Consider the following 19,340-nt stretch of genomic DNA (forward strand, 5'->3'; position numbering starts at 1 on the left):
ATTTATTTGCTACGCGAACTCATATGAATGTGCTGTATAAATAAATATAACATAAGGCATCCATTTACGCGAAGATAACTAACCGGTGTAAGAACATAAGTAAGATCTCAGGTGTGACTTAGGGGAATAGTGCAGAGCACAGCTCCAGTAGCGCGGAATCCCCACAACCCTTGGTTAGGGGTGCACGAAGGTGAATATATCAGCACGTGAAGGCCGAGAAAGTGTGCAAAGTAACCTGCACGAAGTTGGACCAAATCAACCTCTCAGACATCTTAAGGGTGTGGAAACTTGGTTCCAACACCCCCCCATACTACTTCGGGTGAGACCTCAGTCCACGTTCCACAGACTGTTGCTGAAAGGGCCAATAGTACAGGGATTTGTTGGGCTATTTAACTCTGAACCTGGGTTAGGCCCCAGCAACAGTGGAGCCTTGTTGGCCCCTTATGTCTCTAGATGAGGCAAATTCATATGATTTCGCGCAGCAAATAAACAGTAAACTTGCAATTCATACCAAATAATACATAAAAAATGAAAAGATACACAACAATACGATATAACTTCTCTTTATTAATGCTTCCAATGGTTACAGACTCGACCTACCCTATGCAATCAGCTGCAGGGGTCCGTGCACTCAGTTGCGGACTACTGGGCCTTTGCACACACAACTATAGATCCTTCTCCTACTCTACGACCCAAAGAAACACTTTACACTTCGACTCACTCACTTCCTTAGATGCCTCATGCTTTGATCTTCTTCACTTTTTTCTATACATAGAGCCTCACTCTATTTATACAATCCCATGGTCCGCAGACCATGGGTAGATATTTCAAGATGACATTACATTACAAAAACAAGGGCGGACAACCCTGTGACTCGATTATGACTTCATTCTCCACGCCCATAAATCACAGAGTCTTTATGATGGACTTGGTCCAAACTTGGGCTTTAAGCGCCAAAACATGCCTTAGGGGGGATTCCACGCCCAACAGGTCCCCAACACAAACATCGTGACTCACCCTCGAGTCACTCTGTTGGTGTGGAGATCTTGTTGCAGAGTCCTTCCAGCTTAGTTTGAACCGCTGTAAGGTTGGCAGTGCATTGAGCAGCTGCTTGATGAATCTCCTATACACGTTGTTCTCAGACCGCGGTGTCGGAACTTCTTCCCTACATCTATTCCTACGTCCCCTACATTAGCATGAGCTTGCCTTCGATGGTTGTTGTAATGACGAAGGCCTTGTCGATCCAAGGCTGAATGCACGCCTTCAAGATCGCTTCTTGGTGCCATGCTGCATCCACCTGCTCTTTCAGTACTTTGGCCTATTGCATTCGCGTGAACCTTTGAGTGAGGCCCATCATCTGCGTGGTCCATTTAACGATGTCGTACTGCTGCTGGAGCTCGCGCGCCTCTATCTCTAAGTGTTGGATGTTAGGGTCCTCCTGTAGATTGGTGAGGACTTCGAAAGAATCTTCCAATATCCTGGTGCAGTCCTTTACTGCATTGTTGATCTCTTCCATCCCTAATGTAATAGCTCTCGCATGCTGTTTTCTTACCTCCAGAGGGTGGATGGCTACGTCTTCAACTACAACTCTACGATCTGAAGATTCAGATCTAGCTAAACCTTAGTAATTTCTTCTCACGCCTCATGCACCCCTGCTGCTAGTCTGTGGATGTGCGCCTCTGCTGGTGCGTTTGCTGGGATGGCCAACTCAGGGATCCTCTGATAGGCTTCTTCCAGTACCTATACCATCTGCCTATTCTATGACATCACTTCATCGCGCTGCAAGCTCAACTGCTCCATGTTGATCTTTTGCTCACTCAACACTTGTAATGCGTCGCTCTCCCTAGCCCATTGTTCTGCAGTAATCCCATCTTGCAGCACATAGAGCGTCTCCCATGGGAGCGCAACTGTGATGCAGGAAAGTGTTTCCTCTACGGACAGAGGCAACCCCTCTAGCCCTAGAGTGGGTCTAGTCACAAACAAGGACAGATCAACAATATCTTTCCTTAAACAGTCATAGTTGGAGGCCTACCTCAACCGGTGGTCGATGGAGTTGCGTTGCGCTGCTCTAGCTTCTACTTCCTTTTCCACAATGAGTGATCAACCTGAAACAATGTAAAGGAAATACAACAAAGCACGTAACCGGAAAAAAACAATGATCTATTTACTCACAAAGTCAAGAAGTCATGAGCTATCAAGTACATTGCATACAAGACATAGGAAAACATCATTGATTGTATTAATAATAAAATAAGAGTAAGCTTACAACCAAAGTCTTGACTTCACAAGCCTTCTCAGAGGGATCCAACCAGCCTGTTCTTCAAGCATTCACTCTTTGAAGATGGATCTCCCAACATACAAGTTCTCTCTCATTCACAAGTTTTACACAAGATTAAGGGTACTTTCACAACCTTCCACATGCTATCAACAATCCCACACTTGTCACACTCACACCAAAGCTATCTACTCTGCTAAAAAACAAGAACTAGCAACCAACAATCCAAGAATTAGGAACTAGAAGATCATAGCAATGGTCAGTGATTTTATAGGAGGAGGAGCCTCCATGAAATGAGGGAGAGGAAGCTTATCCTCAAGGTAAGTAGAACAAAAAGCGGAACCACCATCCTAGAGGCGGAAAGGCCACCCAAACTGACCCAACAACCAGGTCCAGAGACATCCAGAAGGCCGACTATTGGAATGGATTTGCCCAATCTAGATTATCGCGGGTACATAACTGAGCTTTAGCGCTGACATCGCTAGTGAACAATGTAGCTAGTCAAATCATCGCTAAAGATAACAAGTGGCCTCGCGCTGGATCATAAAATCGGACCATCATGGGAATCGGATGTACTTCTGTGCTGGCAATGCATCTGGACTGTTCACGAGGGCCTTTTAGCACGTATATTAGGCCCATAGTCGTGATGAGGCAGATAACTTAGGAGAAGTGGGTCAATTGGCAGCATAAGAGAGCATTTGTTCAATATGAGCATGTTTGACTTGGACACATGACACAGTGAAAGGACGGGGAATGAAGGCGGTGATAAATTACTATGTAACAGATGCCCCCTAAAGTATGAAGCCCGAGAGAGTGGGAGGGGTGAAATGCTTTACAAAAATGACTGAGCTAGAACACCATCTGGAAGAACCTACATGCAAGTACAACTAATATCTCTGATAGTGAAATACATGTAGTCTAGGTATGGATGCAGCCATCCAAAAGACAAGTAAACTAGGTTTGTGGTATGGACGCAGCCATCCAACTAATGAGACCATGATAATGAAGAAGGTATGGTCGCAGCCATCCGTCAACGAGTCATGAAATCATAAACCAATCCACGCAGACCGAACATATGTAATCTGAGTTTGGGGTCTTGAACCTAACCGTCATAGTACAAATTCTAGCATGCTAATAGATGTGTTGAAGTCGAGCATGATAGAAAGTCGCTTGATTACCGGTCAATGATGAAAACCGTTAACAAGCGCGAGAGAAACCACCAATAATGCCAATGGTCCTCAAGGTACTAGCGAGCATAATCCACGAAGTGTGAAAAAGGAGCTGAAGTCGAACACTCATGGAATCACCCAATCGACGACTAATGATGAAAGTCGACCGTCAGGTGCGAAGAACTTGCCATTAAAGCATGCAAGCTCTAAGGTACTGTTGAAGCCCCGAAAATCGGGTCAACAACAAGGGGGATACCCACCCAGTCCGGACCTTGGTTGGCAGCTCCTTATCCATTTGGTATAGCGGGTCCGACTGGGGATAATGGGACCAGTTTCCCAATCTAAGGGTGTATGTGTGTGTGTGCAGAGTTGGATGTTGCTGATCTAAGAATACTTAAAGCTAATTTAATTCAAACTTTTAAACTAACTCTATGCTATTGTAATCTAATGAGAAACAACACATATAAGCTATGCTAACCCGGGGTGTATTTCTTCTATTATGCGATCTAAAGAGATTTCAAACAATAACTGGTAATAAAGATCATTCAGCTATCATAAGAATAGAAACCAATTAAGATAAACCACTTTGCATAAAAAGTTAGGCAAAACAGTTGTGAACAACATATCACATAATAAGTTATTCATATATCAGACATAAATAAATGTCTCCACCGTACAGAAGTGCCAAATGGTAACTCATACATTCATGCAGTAACATATAAACAACTGAAAACTGTATATCACTTTAAGAATATAAGCAGAAATGGCCAAGAGATAAAAGTACCATTTATGACTAATCCTACTCATAAGCTTCAAGCAAAAATGATTTATCTCTACTTGTTCTAACTTCTACTAAGAGTACAAAAGTGTAACATCAGTAGCAGACATCAAATGCAAACATTAATAAATCTCGATCCATCCATTCATCAAAACCTCCTCTGAGGGTGCCGAAGTGCATGTTCCGAGGACAAGTTTTTGACAAATTTCTGGACCCCTCTCTAAATGCATGAGAAGGGTTAAAATACTACTTCCTAATTCTAATAATAGTGCATTTACAAAATTTAGGATGCGGTTTTCAAATGACCATCCTTTTTCTAATCTAATTTTAAAGAAAAAAACAACATTCTAAAATAAGGCTACTTCTGAATTTGGTCTTTAAAGCTGCAAGTGTTCATCATGGGCCTGAGGAGAGTCGGTTGGCTGACTTCTGCGCTGAGCTGGGCTGCGAAAACAGAATCTATGAGAGCTGGCACTACTTTTTCGGTCGCGTTTATGATGCATTTCACAGTCATCCATTGACTATGCGGCTTGACCAAGAATGCCCAGTAACACTCCCAATTTAACTTGTTCAATGCTTGGATCGCTTTTCCCTTTTCCTGCGCCTTCTGCTTCCATTCTGCTTCCAGTCGTAATTTATTTGGTAGGTACCCCGGGGTGGTCTCTTCGATTAAATTGGCCCTGTGTAAATTCTCATTTACACAGTCTCTTTCCCTATATAACATGAATCTTTGGAGGTCATCTGGAGACAACTTTGACTGAGTTTCCCGCAAAATTTCCTGGAGTGAGATTTTACTCTGAAATAAATCATCAAACAAATCTTTCTTTCCAATGAATACTTTTATTTTGATGTTTGTTGTGAAATCTTGGGCAACATCATTTGGGTCGAATGGCCTTGCTGGGAATTTAAATAATTGTAGACACGCCACATTCTCCACTTCGGTGAAAGAGTGTCCTACATCGAACAATGAAAAGGCCCCACAAGCTACAGGAAACTGAGGCCATATGGCCTTCTTTTTGTCTTTTAGGTCTTTGGTCAGGCTGCCTTCTGAACAGGTTTGATATGCAATTTCCCGAGCCAAAAGTTTATCGGGGATATACAGAGGCAGGACATGAGGAGGTACAGTGCTTCCAAACACTCTAATATAGGTGAACCATTCTTCCCCGAACCATCTTGCGATGGGGATGATATCTATCTGTGCCTCGGGTGACCACCACGGGGGGTCTTCATCATACATCATTCTATACAAGGGTAAGATAAGCCCGTGACAAATCTGGTAGAAGTGTGGGACGAACTGAGAATCCCATAACATCTTATGATAAACATGGATAGGTAATGGGTCCTGGGTAGTCCATTTCCAACCCATAGTGGGAAATTTAGACACATAACAAATATAATCCATAACATATGCGGACAGATAAAAAGGAGGATAGATCCTTTGAGACAAGGATCTTTTAGACCGGTAATTGATAACAGCCGTGTATAGATTATTAGAAAAGATCTTGGCCCAATCCATAATATCGGCATTTGTGGCAGCATCTATTAATGGTAGCTATTCAGACGAAAACTTATTGATATCCAGCATCCCAAATAATCTACAAAGCATGGCCGCAGCAAAACAATACGGAGAGGTGAGGGAACCAGTGCTGTACATACCGTTTTTGTCTTTTTTGAGCGGCTCCTCTTTTCTGGACCAATCTTTGGTGGTCTTTGCTAGGTTTGGGTTCTCTGCCACAAATTTCTTAACGAATTGTGCATTGTAAGTCGCCTGCGGTTCAGGAAGATGATACATAAGCTTTAAATCTTGTGCAACGAATGATCCGATGAGCCCATGTCCTTGAATCTTGAATTGTCTGTTGTTCATCTCTGCATTGTCAAGTATCCACTTGATCATATCCGTATATGGTAGAATTTTGGGCCTTGCTGCTATCCGATGAAGAAATGAACATGCTACCTCCTCTAAGGACGCCTCGGAAGAGCGTTGTGAGCCTGCGACAGCAGCAACCTTCATTATTCTGGGATTCTCTTCTTCAAGCAGTCTGTACATGCTTTCCCATGTCGATATCCCTGTGTCTCTGTTACAGGCTGTGTTTGTATACAAAGGCGCCATCTCCTTCGTCTTTTCCTTCGCCTCAGAGCCTCGAGCTTTATTTTTCATTCCCATTTCTTCCTGCGTTTGGCTTTGAATCATCTTTAGCTCTTCGTTCCTGCAGCTCATGAGTGAAATGAAAATGACTGATCAAGAAAGGTGATGGGAGAGTTTTAAATGCAACAGATATATCAAATATGCCACCTTACGTGAAGTAATTCTTTACAACAGCACGTGTCTTCATTTCATTTAATAGCTGACAACTAATTCATTTACTATCATTAAAAGCGCATGATCTTGAGTCAGATTATGGTAAGTGGATTTTCTTTGAATAACGTGCCCGAAGGATTCGTGATGAAGTGATTTATGATTTGCTTACATAACATCGCAGATCGCGCCATTGCAAATCGCACCATCGCAGATCGCGCAAACATATGAATATAATATCGCAGCGATCGCAACATCGCAAGTCGCAGAAGTTTAATGTTTGCTGAATCTTGTCAGCTCATTTCTGTGATATGCGATCTTGCGATCGGTGTTATCGCAGATTGGTAAATCTTGAAGTTTTTTCCTTATGAGTATTACTTTATTGCGATACGATATTATGCTTAACTCGAGAGTCTTGCGCATACCGATATTATAGAGAAATGGAGGCATTTCCTATCTTTTTTGCAACGTGGCTTTAAAGATATTTCCCTTATCATAGACTTAGGTTAAAAATATTCAAAAGACCTTTCTAAGCTTATGATGGTAACCTTATTTTGAAAAAAAAGGAAACTCTTGCTTTTTTTTTTTTTTTTTTAAATTTAACTAAGGGTCCCCATTCATTTAGTATTTTGGACAACACTTAAATGAACAGGGGGGATGTTACTGGCCACAACAGGTACCAAAGGGGATCTCTAGATCAATCTCCCGGATAATGAGCTGATGTCGACAGGAGATGACCCATCGGATGAGGGCCATAATGTTTCCCCCATCAATGACACGAGATAAGGAACAAGCAGTAGATGGTGAAACAGAGTATCAGAGGAGAAGGCGAGGGTGTAAATTGCAGAAGCATTATACTCTTGAACATGTCGGTGACATGAATCCGGAAGGTGGCAGCATTCAGGTACCAAGGGATCAGAGGCTCGATGGAGAAGGTGTGAATCAGATGGAATGAGGCTAAATGGCAACCCAAACCTGCGGAAGGCCAAATGACGATGTATGGATGTCCCAACCCGACAAGAAGCAACAATGTTGATGTTCAAGAGTGACTAGCTATCAATGATGAGTTCCAAAATTTTCCCACCATTGCTGGCGAGTACCCCTATTATTTTTGAAAACAAGCTTGAAGGGGATAGCATATGCTTGTAATATAAGCTCGACCTTGGGTCGAATCCAACCTAGTAATAGTTTAACGAGCCCTAGGGAGGAGAAGCGTAAGTCTCGTCATGGTGATGAGTCCAATGTCGTCAGGGTTTAACGAGTCCGACATAGGTAAAACTCAGAGTCTTTTTCATGTTTAGAGAGTTTGAAAAAGACATGGAAAAGAAAACTCTAGGGGGGTGCTTTTTCATAGATTTGTGTCTCTCGAGCCCGAAAAAGTGTAAAATGATACTCGAAAGAACCGCTTGACAAATATGATCAAGGAGTACTTTTCGTGATTAGTAACCTTGCCCAAAAAAGTAGAAAAGCGATCGAAACTACCTCATTTCGTAACCAATAACGAACCCGAAACGACAAAAGCCCGACAATCTTTTGGCGTTTATACGGTCAGAAAAGAGCTTAAAGCAGACCGCCTCTTATTTCGTTTAATGAGTCAAAAGGAAAATTGAACAATCTTTTCATCTTTAAACAGTTAGAAAAGAGTTGAAAGCAGACTTCTATTTTTATCTTCTTTAACAAGTTAAAAAGGGAAAAACACTCGGCAATCTTTTCATCTTTTACGAGTCAGAAAAGAGCTTAAAGTAGACTCATCCTAGAGGAACGAGTGGTATAAATGGAAGCAACTGGTTCCTGCAATGGTGGAACTGCTCAAAACATGTAATGGTCAAGAGGCTAGCCACTAAAACCACTCATTGCTGCAGTTCCTCAGGAAAGGATAAACAATCAAGTGAAAGCATATGATTAGCCAAAGAGATGGTGGCGATGGAATGAAACAACCAAGGCTCATCTAGCAGAATTTAGTAGATAAAAATGACAATCACGAGGTGTAAATCAAGTATGAGTTCATTTTTACACAAGCTTGAACCATGGAGAACTCTACTTGGATTCGGTTTCATGTTTACACAAGCTTGAAACGAAAAACTATGCTTGTTATGAGTTCATATGCCCCCAACATAATGACGCAAATCGAGGTACATGCCCCCCAAGCTTCATTGCATTCAACGAGGTGGATGGAATGAAGGTTCACTTTCGAGATCTTGGAAAGACTCAACTCTGGATTTTACGAGATCTTAATCAAAGACTCGATTTGGAAAGGGAGTTGTTTCAGTTTTTAATGAGGTTGACATAGTAAAAGAACTATCCTCATAACCCTTGTTTCATTTTTTAACGAGGTTGACATAAGAGAAGGAGCTGTGCTTGAGACTCCTTGTTTCATTTTTTAACGAGGTTGACACAAGATAAGAACTATCCTCGGACACCTTGTTTCATTTTTTAACGAGGTTGATACAAGATCAGAACTATCCTCGGGCACCTTGTTCATGGGCCATACGAGAACATGGCTCCCAAGAGGTCTTCGTGGGATGGAAGAAACACACTCTAGGAGGAATACATATCATGAGGCGCTAATGACAGATCGGGTTCCAATGCCCCCATTACATGATGTAACAGACTATCTACATGATCATCAGCAGAGGCGTAGATGGAATGGGTAGCCACATAATTGACCCGTGGCAAGGAAGGCACTGCTTGTGAGCAAGAACCGAGATGGGATGACAACTGCGCAGGAGGCACCAGGGGACTAAAGAATGAAAATTGATCTATGGTCACCATTCTTCCATTGTGTGGAAAACAGAGCACACGGAAAAGTGAAGAGACAAGGGCCCCCATGGCATAAACATAGTCACGGCCAAGGAGAAGACTGAAATCTAAAGCACCTTGGACAACCAATACGGCTATATAGACAATTTTTCCTCCCAAAGTAACAGGGAACTTTGGAAGGATCCCTAATGGTTGATTGGTTCCTCTGTCAAACGCTAACAAATGCTGTGCAACTGGCACAAGCTGTGGGGAGCCCAAAGCTTGCCAAGTAGTGGAAGGCATAAGATTGACAGATGCACCCTAATCCAAGACAGTGCCAGGTACTGCCTTATCTTAGGCATGTACTGTAATCTAGAAAGGCACATGGGATGGAAGGCAGAATGTAGTCAAGTGACTCTAGTCGAAGGAATCGACTGAACTACTTGGTGGGGGAATCATATGATTGCCCCCTACTCTATAGGAACCGAAGAAGGACTCTCGTGATCAGCAAGGATAGGAGGGTCATTCTCAGACTTAGGAGAATCTGACGAGACGAGAAGAACATGAGCATGACACTCTTCCGAAACAGAGTGATCAACAGGTGGTGAACCTAAGTTGACACTCTCCCCGACCAATGGTTGGTCTGGAACAGGCTTAGCACAGCCAGGCTCGGAAGGAGGAGGACAGAAAAGAGAAGAATCTAAGTCAATCTCTTTGTCAATCGGGAGAGGGTCTAAAGAGAGCCTCTGATAACCAATGGGAAGTTGGGGTGAAGAAGCTGTAAGACTTTCCAAAATGGCGGAAGCTTTATCCATGAGTGGACAAAGGTGAAGGGGATGGTTGCCTTCACATAGCCTACAGGGGAATCAAATCTTCCCTTTCTTCTTACCATTGCTAGTTGATAGGGTAGCATCGCCATGAGCTTCAGAGGACAATGAGGGACAAACCGGATCATGAGACCATACTTCTAAGGTCCTAGGAATGCCAGGACAATCACGAAGAAGATGGTCAACCTTACACAATTTACAAGGAAACTTAACCTTCCGCGGAGGAGCAGAAGGTGGTCTGACCTGAGATGTACTTGGAGCAGTAATTGCATAGGTGGCCTTGCATTTATCGGACTTCTTCTTCTTAGTCTCTTGGTTACTAGATGTGAAACTTTCACCAGGTGAAGGAGGAGAGGAGGAGGAAGAAACAGGGGAATAAGGCGTAGGCTCAACCTTGGAATCATCGTGTCGTGGTTTGGATGAAGTAGATGGTGGAATAGGAGTTATGACACTCGGGACCACCGAGGTTGAAAATAACCATATGGGCAAACTGATGGTTAATCCAGGCAAAGACAATGTTGCCATATACGGAGCACCGTCATTTCCAAAAGAAGGAAATGGACCAGGATTTCCAGCTGGGGGAAGACCTTGGCCGGTAGACTTGAGGAATGTTGCCATCAGGAACGAGCCTAAAAACACTCGAATTGTAATGAAGAACTCTAACTGTTACCAGGAATATTTCGTGGGCAAATAAATTTTATGACACAGGAACAAAACTTGACCTTTTCATGTTTCAAGAGTCAAGAAAAGGATGAAAAGGTGACTCTATCTCTTTCGAGGTTTAATGAGCCTAAAAGGACAAGTGCTCAGATGGACCTTTTCTTTTAGGGAGTCCGGAAAGGAATGAAAGTGGCTACTCTGGAGAACTAGGCAAAAGGTTTACCAGACAACCCCTAAAACTGCATATACACCTTGGCAGTCATATGAAAACCAAGGACTTTCCGTATGGCAGTCAATCTTCTCGAATGCTGTGTTCGGTGTGTTACGGTTTGTAAGGCAGCAGACATAGCTTCCTAGGGATAAAGGATGATAACCTAGTGGGGTCTCCCAACATATAATCGATGGTACATGGGAGCACAATTCCGTACTAGACCACTATTGAGTCACAGAAGGAGGAATCACCCAAACTTGAGTGGAAACAAAAGTGACTAGGTTTAACGACGTCAGAGCACGTCTCTAGCCTAGACCTCTAAATAATGAGCGTTATGTTCCAATGCGTTGTTAGGTTTATTCAGTTCATTTTAAATTTGATCTTGAATTATGTTTTAGTTTTCAGGCCTTATCGATGTATACAACAAATCCTAGGATGCAGCTAGAATGAATGAAAATATCCTTTTTCTTCAATGAACACCTACCTACGGGAGGGTAGAGAGATCATCCCAAACCAAGACAAGCGAATGCAAACACTACGAAACACAATGCATCAATACACTAATCTCACGATGCATCGATACTACTAATGAAAGATTTAAAATTTGCTTCCCAATTTCCCAAACATGAAAACTCGTAATGCAAATGTACTTTCACTTTCGTATGCTAAATGAATGCAAACTTTTAACTTGTTTGTTTTGTTTTGAATTTAAAGAGACAAACAAGCAAGTTTGAACTGATCGATCCAAACAATTGTGATCTATGCTTGGTAGTGAAGAAATCGAATCAAAATAAAAAATCGGTTCAATAATCGACACTAAAAATCAACCAGCAAGAAAACAAGCAGCGAAAGAGCCTCAAGCAAATCACAAGATGGTTGTGGATGAACCTTGAACAGACAAGTAACCCAAGCAAATGGTTTCTTGATGAAACTTCTAAAGGGCTAGGTCACATTGTCTAAAAACACAAGACTCACTCAATGAAATCGAAGAGATAGTACCCTAACCAAAAGCAATTAGAACAAGCCAATGAGAGACAAGAAACAATAGGGGATAAGCAAGATTGATGAATTCAGGAGGTAAAGTTATAAAAACAACTTTACAGGAATCATCGCAAGTGTTACACTGACAACTAGAGATGTCATCACTAAATGAGATACCATCGCCAGTGATGGACAAACATCTAGATATGTCAGCGCAAGTTTTACGTTGACAACCCGAGATGGTCGCAGAAATACACCCATTTTCCGCGATGATGCGATTTCGAGAGTCTTTGCGGGAATTAAACTAGAAACCCGAGATCATCGTGGGTAAAAAGCTACAAAGTTGCGATGACAACGTGACTGTTAGGCTTTTTTCTGCAATGATGCAAGAAACAATGACAGACGAACAAAAACTCCCAAACAAGAACCAGTCAATCCAACAGACAACAGAGGGATTTCCCAGATTGATCTAGGTAACCCAAAAGACTTATAATTAATCCCCAAAATTCAAAAGAGACCAAATCAAAATCAAAACAAGAGCAAACAAGAGAAGAACATAGGCCAAACTCCCCAGCAGAGTCGCCAATTTGTGATGCAGGAAAGTGTTCCCTCTGCAGACAGAGGCAACCCCTCTAGCCCTAGAGTGGGTCTAGTCACAAACAAGGACAGATCAACGATAGCTTTCCTTAAATAGTCATAGTTGGAGGCCTACCTCAACCGGTGTCGATGGAGTTCCATTGCGCTGCTCCAGCTTCCGCTTCCTTTTCCATAACGAGTGATCAACCTGAAACAATGCAAATGAAATACAACAAAGTACGTAACTAGAAAACAACAATGATCTATTTACTCACAAAGTCAATAAGTCATGAGCTATCAAGTACATTGCATACAAGACATAGGAAAACATCATTGATTGTATTAACAATGAAATAAGAGTAAGCTTACAACCAAAGTCTTGACGTCACAAGCCTTCTTAGAGGGATCCAACTAGCCTGTTCTTCAAGCATTCACTCTTTGAAGATGGATCTCCCAACATACAAGGTCTCTCTCATTCACAAGTTTTACACAAGATTAAGGGCACTTTCACAACCTTCCACAAGCTATCAACAATCCCACACTTGTCACACTCACACCAAAGCTATCTACTCTGCTAAAAAACAAGAACTAGAAACCAACAATCCAAGAATTAGGAACTAGCAGATCATAGCAATGGTGAGTGATTTTATAGGAGGAGGAGCCTCCATGAAATGAGGGAGAGGGAGCTTATCCTCAAGGTAAGTAGAACAAAAAGCAGAACCACCATCCCAGAGGTGGAAAGGCGACCCAAATTGACCCAACAACCAGGTCTAGAGACATCCAAAAGGCCGACTGTTGGAACGGATTTGCCCAATTTGGATCATCGCTGGTACATAACTGAGCTTTAGTACTGACATCGCTAGTGAGCAATATAGCTAGTCAGATCATCGCTAAAGATAACAAGTGACCTCACGCTGGATCATAAAATTGGACCCTCACGGGAATCAGATGTACTTCCGCACTGGCAGCACATCTGGACTATTCATGAGCGCCTTTCAGCACGTATATTAAGCCCATAGTCGCGACGAGGTAGATAACTTAGGAAAAGTGGGTCAATTGGTAGCATAAGAGAGCATTTGTTCAGTACGAGCATGTTTGACTTGGAGACATGACATAGTGAAAGGACCGGGAATGAAGGCAGTGATAAATTACTATGTAACAGCAACCATGTTGATCCCTATACCTTTTAGTGCACTAACTGTAGGCCTGCCGGCCTCATTTGTTGTTACCTGTGCCACCTCTGGCAACACTATTGTGTTGGTCATCCGAGCATGTAGCATTTTCTTGGCTGCATTTGTCCCTATTGTGAGGCTAGTCGAAAGGGTACCAGCCTGAGGAGTGTGCACTTGCAACTCCTAAATTTGCGCTTTGAGGGCCCCCAACACAATGTGATTCTCCTCCGCGAAATTCTGGAGGGCCTCTGTGGTGACATCGCGCACTATTTCGCCTATGTCATGTAGATCACCCTCAGTAAGTGTGATTGGGTCGATCAACATCTTGGAGGCTTTCACCTTCTTGCACGACCCTGTCCGCTTGCTTGGGTGCTGGCACTGTTTGTGGGTCCGTGTCGCCCTCTTCTTCCTCTGTTTCCATCTCTTTCTGCTACCCACGCGAAGGCGACTTCTGGCCCTCGCGTGCCTTCTCGACTGCCTCCTATGCTGCTACTACTATGGCCTTTTTATTTTCTGTTGCTATCTGTGTAGCGTGCCTCTTGTACTTTTTCTGTTGCAGCTTCCTTCTTTCTCTTCTCTTCCAACTGCGCCATGTGTAGTTTGGCCTCCTCTTTCTTCTTCTGCGCCATAGACTTCTCTACCGCCATGATGTTTGGGGCGCGCCACGCAACTAGCCATGTCTCCAGTACATCGAAAATTACATCATCTGTGGCTATGAAGGGTAGCTCACTCCATTTCTTGGTCGAGTCTTTGTGCGCTTTGATATATATGTTGTGGAAGTCCAATTTAAATTCTACAAATCTTTGCAGGCTATTGTAGATAGTGCGTGATAACTGCAGCTTGCGGTTAATCCCCATTCTGATGTTCATCTCCATCAACACCCAAAATATCTTGTTGTCACAGATCCGGTTCACATCTTTCGTTGTCCACAACGAAGCGTACTTCACGACCTCTAGCAGATCCCTGTCAATTATGGGGAACTAGCTGTCCTCCGGCAGTTCCCCTGCCACCAGCACTATGGATAGCAGAAGCCATGCATAGTGGAACATTTTTCCTTGTTCTTGGGCCTTGTGGCAATTTTCCAGGAACTCTTTACATAAGAAATCAGACCAGTTAAACTGGAACCCCTCCGCGCACTACTCAGCAAGTGCCACCACTGATGCGGGTACCTCTTCCGCGCGACACTTGCGCATAACTTTACTTGCCAGTATCTGAGTTGCCACTTTTGCCGCTTTGTTGTTGATGTTGGATATCACGTAGCCCCTTTTCTTCTTTTCTAGCTTGTACTTCTTCTTCATGGCCTCTGCTATGGCCAGATCACTGCTATTCCCCTCTGAGATGTCTGTGGGTTCCTCTCCTTTGCATGGAAGCTGGGTAATGCGATGGATTAAGTGATCCGTGATGGGGATGGGATCCTCCAGCCACAAACACCCACCATGCACTAGGTAGAGTAGCTGCCTGATGACGAATATTGTTACTGGGGCTCGGTGGAAATGTGGCACCTAGAGAAGGTTTAATAACCCTGCCTTTTCTACTCTGCGTAACCACTTTCACGACTCTAATATGATAACCCCCGCCGTGATGTTCTGCTTGGGATTCATGAGTTGTGTGGTCTCTAGATGAGGGAACTTCTCGTGGTTGGCGAGATCCAAATCTTTAAATTTCAAGCGTGGCACCTGTCCCAGGTGCGTGCTCTCAAAGATGATGTCGTCTGGGAGGAGCGGAGTCTGGAGAGAACTCTTGTTCTCGTCAAGGTCCTTGGGCACTTTCACCTTCCCCTTCCACAGAGGGATATACACGGGCAGCTTGGTTGGAGGGTGTGTAGGCTTGGTTTCTTCCTCCATGCCCTCGTCCTCATCTTCTTCAATTATGAGGTCCTCCAGGTCTTCCTCCTCCTCATCGGTTTCCAAGTTAACTGCTTTCCCCTTCTCCTCTATCGTTAATATAGTGCGCAGTAGGTTGCGTAGGGACACATGCACCGGAATCATCGATTGTTTATCCTTCTTCGGCCTTGGTGTGCATGGTGATTTAGGGATTTCTGCCACAATCCCGACGCCTTCAGGGGCATCTTCCACGGTCAGGGCCTGCACAGCCTCTTCGGTGATCATCTCTATAATTTCCCTAGCTTCTTCTGATGTGGCCATCTTGCTGGTCCAGAAATCTCTCAATCGCTCAATCAGGGGCTCAATCAATGCTCTGCATAGGGCAAACAGGTCTCGGCTCAGAATACATGGGGCATATGACAGCTCAATTCGCAAATGACCAAGTGTTGTTTGCTGGGAAGCCCTTTGTAATTTATAGCATCTTTTGAATTTGAATTCGATTGTTCCCCCAAAATCCGGTTCATTAATGCTCCCTTGGTGACAGATTTTCCAAAATCTTGCTCATAAAGCACGTCTTAAATTCTTGTCGCCCGCTCCCTTTGGTCTCAAGTCGAGCATCACATCGTGCATAGTGACTCCAACGGTCACTTTCCAGCCAACCTGCGTGGCAGTGCAACCCCCTTTGCGCGGTCACGGACCTTGTGACACTTTACTCTTGCATGCAGCTCCAACATCGCGCAACTCCCAAGCATAGTAGTCTATAGCCCCGTGCCTCCTTTCAACTGCCTAGAGTGCTAATACTGTACTTCCCATGGCTAATCAGGTGGCCACGCCACCTGTATAGGGTTTCATATGGTCATCCATCACTTTTCCTAGAAAATACGCACCTGTTATTGTTACTGGCTGCATCGCGCACTTTATCATTTGCAGCGCACCACCATGGTTGACCCGTTTATTAATATGCGATCTGATCCAAGGCATCAGGCTAATCAACTCTTGGTAGTCCCCAAATTCATCAAGGTAATCGTGCGCGCACTGTTTTATCACTCTGGTCTTCTTATTGTGAAAATCTACCTTTATCTCGTCCTCAAGATTCTTGACTTCCGCTTCTACTAGAGCGATTTTCTCCCTTAATTGCACCCTTTATTTCATAAGTTCTTGGAGCCTAAGGTCACCCTGTCGGATTTCTTCATTAGGTCCCAAGTGTTCTGCTTCGTTCAGCTGCGCTACCCCTTCTGCCAAGGTTCCACGAACCTTCGTATCTACCGGTGATGATATGTGCGGACTAGGCATTTTATACTCTATGGGGATTACAACGTCCACTCCATACTCCAGCCTTGGAGTCGCCTGTGCCGTCAGTTTATTGCACGTGGTCCTATAAGCCCACAAAACTGCTGGTATGCATAGGTCCCGATCAGTTCACTGAGCACTATATACCTTATGTAGTGCTTCGCGTACTTTGTTAAAAGCTTCTGCGTGGAAAACCTTCAGCCCACTCGTTCTTTCCATACTTTGTTGTTCCAACCGGGGAGGTTGTTCACGCAATTGCCTTGACTGCACATGCTCACTGATTGTGTCTCCTAACGTGGTCTTTGTGCATCCGCGCAGGTTTTTAAAAACATGCCTGTATCCATCTCGACAGGTGCACGTGCGAAGTGTTCTGTCTGGCAATCTTGTCTGTTAATCACATCTGAGGCTTCCCAAACCATATGCGCATCATCCTCCTGCATTCACGCCACTCCTCAAAGCTTCCTTGGTGCGTACACCACCACCTCGCAGGCATAACACGTAGTAACCATTTCAAAGCTGCGAAACATTGTTGTTCTGGAACCTCTCCTCAAAATATGTTGAGGAATTCATCTACCTCGCTTAACCCATCATACGCAGGCAAATCCCTTACCTCCGTTGATACACAACGCATCGATCTCATCATCATGTTACAGTTTAGCGTGGTTACCTCGTGTAACTAGTTTTGCCATCATTCTATCTCCTCATTAGAATCTGATGTGCAGGAGCTTTCACGTTGTCATGAGATTCATCCATCTGTGGTTGGATTTACCTAGTCTTGCTCGCACGTGATTATCTTGTACATGCAGTCCAAGTCGTCGTCGCTTTCATAGTCGCACACTGGCTCTGTGTAGCGTGATCCTTCTGCAGGGTCCAAAGTTACAACTACACGCAAAGACTTTTTCTCAAAAATCACCTTGCGCTTCTTTAGATTTATCACCCCATTCATATAAGTGTCCCAATCGATTCCTAATAGCGCGAGGTAGGGGTTTCTGTCATCAACAATCTCTATCACTTCAAAATCTACCAGCGTGCTTGATCCTTCAATATCAACGGTGATCCCCTGCAATCTTCCCATAGGTAGGATATTTTGTTGGTTCACCATTCGCAGTTGGATAGGAGATCATTGTAGCATTGGCCTTCCCATTCACTCCCATTTCTGCTTCGGTAGAATGTTCGCGTCTGATCCTATGTCTAGAATCACTTGGTCCATCTCATATTCTCCAATTTGTGTGGTCAATCTCATCTCCCTTCCCATTCTCGTCGCGTGCTTTCCGAGCTTCTGGACTACACACGGTTTTCCTGGCGCGGTCCCAGCACATCTATTTATGAGTTCCTGTAGCCCTTTTATAGCCTTGCTGTTGGGTAGCAGCTTCATGCATGTTTCAAGGAACGTTGTGAGCATTGATGGGTCCATTTCCAGTTCTGGTCTGTCCTTGCTTCTTGAAGTGGAGGCATCAACAAAACTCTTCCTGGCTTCCATGAAGGTTTCCTTAACGTGCTCCAAATCAAATTCTGTTTCTTTCGTCGAAGCCTTGCGTACCCAAGTACTATCTTCAGGCTACTTGCCTTTCTCATCCCCTATTGTAATTCCATTTCGGAGCACAATATTCACATTAGGGTCTTCCTCACGTGGCTCAGACCTCATGATTTGTAGGTTCTGAGTCAGGGGAGGTTGAAGCGCTGATTTATCCCGCAGCCGCACTATTAGTGTGGGACAATCCTCCGTATCATGATCAAACAATGTACAATACAAGCATGATGGATGCATCGTATTCGTACAATCCTGGGCATACTGTCCTCGCCATCTGCAATTGTAACATATCAGCTGTCTGTGACCTCTTCCACGTCCTCCTCCACCTCGGCCTCGTCCGTGCCCCTGAAATCTGGTTTGTGTCATCACTGCATTCTGGTAAAGGGGCCATGTTTCAGCCTGAACTCTGTAGGTAGGAGTCCTATCCATCATCATCTCATAACTTCTACAGGTGCGCTCATCATGTCACACTAATCTACAGAAATTACATAACAACTATTGTGAATTCTGCGTGTACTTCTGCAACAGATGGTAGTTTTCTGTAGCATGCTTTCCTCCTATTTGACAAATCACGCACCACATGCAGGCGATGTGCTAGGTCCTGCTTGTGCCTACGGTCTCAATGGAATTGGTCCTCCTCCTGTGAGGTAATTCGTGAACACTGGGCAGTGGTCCTTGTCATGTCCTTGACCCTTGCACTTTACGCACCATACCTCATCGCACACTTCTAGGTGACCTGCCCTGTCTTGTTTTAGACACTGCATCTCAAGGCATGAGTTTTTCAACTGCGTGTGAATCTAATGAACTCACAGGTTGGGATCCTATATTGGGGTCTCTTTCAGTCTCATCGCTATCTCCAAGGCCTCGGCGTGATTTTTTAGCCTCTGTTGTGACAATGTGTTTCTTAGATGCGACGTTAACGATGTTACAAACCATTCACGGTGTTTTCCATCCGTCAAAGTCAGGTTAGCTTCACGAATTGTGCACTTCAGTCTCTGATCCAGCTCCCAAG

This window comes from Pinus tabuliformis, chromosome 2_2 (genome assembly GCF_031772625.1).
Source record: "Pinus tabuliformis cultivar Carrire ecotype Pingquan chromosome 2_2, CPIR1, whole genome shotgun sequence".
Classification (NCBI taxonomy): domain Eukaryota; kingdom Viridiplantae; phylum Streptophyta; class Pinopsida; order Pinales; family Pinaceae; genus Pinus; species Pinus tabuliformis.